Here is a 2,374-nt window from a genome sequence, read left to right on the forward strand (position 1 = left end):
ATTTTAAGTCAAGTCATTTTATTAGGAGTATAGAATTTGTAGAATTTCTCTCTTCTTGAGTTAATATTTATATCTCTTGTATTCTGGCAGAGAAAAATACGATATCAATTATGAAATAAGAATACTTCAATACGTCAATACTTCACACTTATAGTCATTTTTTTTAGTGAGGCATATTTGCACCGGACTCGCAGGGGTACCCTTTTAGCTCGGAAAAGTTTCCTGATCGCTGATTGGTTGGACAAGATCATTCTAACCAATCAGCGATCAGGAAACTTTTCCGAGCTAAAAGGGCACCGCTGCGAGTCGGTGCAAATGCGCCTCATTGAAATAAATTGAGTATAGTTGTTTTAAGACAACACTATAAAAAAGGCAAATGCAAAAAAAAAAAAAAAATAGAAAAAAAAACTGTCACAATGCTTCTAAAGACAGAGAAGAATAAACATAATTTTATGTTATGTTCTTTATACAGACCAGAAGAAGGACGTTGGTGACTGGTACAACACATAGACATAACGCTACCGAGTTCTAAGCGATGTCAGGCAGGGCAGGAAAAAAAAAATAAGCTTTTAATATCTTTGATCAATAAGAATGATAGAAAAACACAAGAGGTGGGTAAAGCAAAATGCTAATATCTTGGGATATTACTTATAACGAATGATAAATGATATTGACAAATAAATCAGAATTTTATGAAAATCGTATAGATTCTCAATTAGAACAAAAAGTTCCTTCAATTTTATATTATATAGTAATAGATAAGTTATCTATTCGAGGACCAAGAGCCATAGCCTCCATACCGTGGTCTTCCACTATCTTGGGTTAGAGTTCTCTTGCTTGAGGGTACACTCAGGCATACAATTCTATCTGATTTCTCTTACTCTTGTGTTGTTAAAGGTTTTATGGTTTATATAGGAAATACTTATTTTACTGTTGTTACTCTTCTTAAAATATTTTATTTTTCCTGATTTCCTTTCCTCACTGGGCTATTTTCCCTGTTGGAGCCCCTGGGTTTATAGCATTATGCATTTCTAACTATGGTTGTAGCTTAGCAAGTAATAATGATAATAATAATAATAATAATAATTAAACCCAAGAACTTATCTTAACGTGCTGAAGAACTGTAACTATATTTAAGAGCTTTTAACGACACGGAGAGGGGAGGTGTATAACAAGGCAATTAAAAAGTATATAAACATGAATAGAAATAAATGAAAAAGTAAATACATATATAAAGAGATCAATTAACAGCTATATAAAAATATCTTCATATTGTCCGTTTGAATGCTTCTATGCTCAATCTTGGAAACCCTGATTTCAAGTTTGGAAAGTGAATAGCCCTTACATAAACAACTTGAAGTCATCCGTATCCATATCAGATAGTCTCTCTCTCTCTGTCTGTCTCTCTCTCTCTCTCTCTCTCTCTCTCTCTCTCTCTCTCTCTCTCTCTCTCTCTCCCCACTTACGTCGTCTCTTTGTATGGTCAATCTACTGGGCCTTGATTTCAAAGTTTTGAAAGTAAATGGCTATTCTATAAACTATATGAAGTCATCCATATACTGATCAAATAAAGCCATTATCTCTCTCTCTCTCTCTCTCTCTCTCTCTCTCTCTCTCTCTCTCTCTCTCCTTCATTTCAAGTTTTCAAAGTGAATAGCTCTTACATAAACATTTTGAAGTCACCCCTAAACAGATCCAATAAGGCCATTATCTCTCTCTCTCTCTCTCTCTCTCTCTCTCTCTCTCTCTCTCTCTCTCTCTCTCTCTCTCCACTTACGTAATCTCTTTGTAGGGTCAATTTGCAAGGCCCTGATTTCAAGTTTTGAAAGTAAACGGCTTTTCTATAAACCATATGAAGTCATCCTCATACAGATCCAATAAGCCCATTATCTCTCTCTCTCTCTCTCTCTCTCTCTCTCTCTCTCTCTCTCTCTCTCTCTCTCTCTCTCTCTCCAGCAGTCACGAAACGCCAAATCCCACGTAGGTAGAAAAGGGAAAACAGACTGGAACAGACTGACTCGAAGCACTCCAGCATGACCCAATTCAAAATAGCGCGGAGATCGGCCCGTTCAATTTCCCCCATTGTCGATCCTCACGCCCAATGGTGATTGGAGAGGGGTATTAGATCTGGTTGAGCTCCGCCCCGATACCACTTCACCCGATGTGCGCGCTGTGGGCGTCCATGCGTTCAATCCCCCCGTAAGTTCTTGCCCTCTAAAGTCTTCGGGCTAAACCCTGCCCACACCCGCCTACCCTCCCCCCCCCCCCTTCCTCCATCAGTCTGGTCCGGGCCAACTTCAAAAGTAATTAGGGGATATACAGACTCAACAATGCATCGCTGAAGGAATCTTATCTTCGTCTCGCTTTTGGTTAC

This window comes from Palaemon carinicauda, chromosome 12 (genome assembly GCF_036898095.1).
Source record: "Palaemon carinicauda isolate YSFRI2023 chromosome 12, ASM3689809v2, whole genome shotgun sequence".
NCBI lineage: Eukaryota > Metazoa > Arthropoda > Malacostraca > Decapoda > Palaemonidae > Palaemon > Palaemon carinicauda.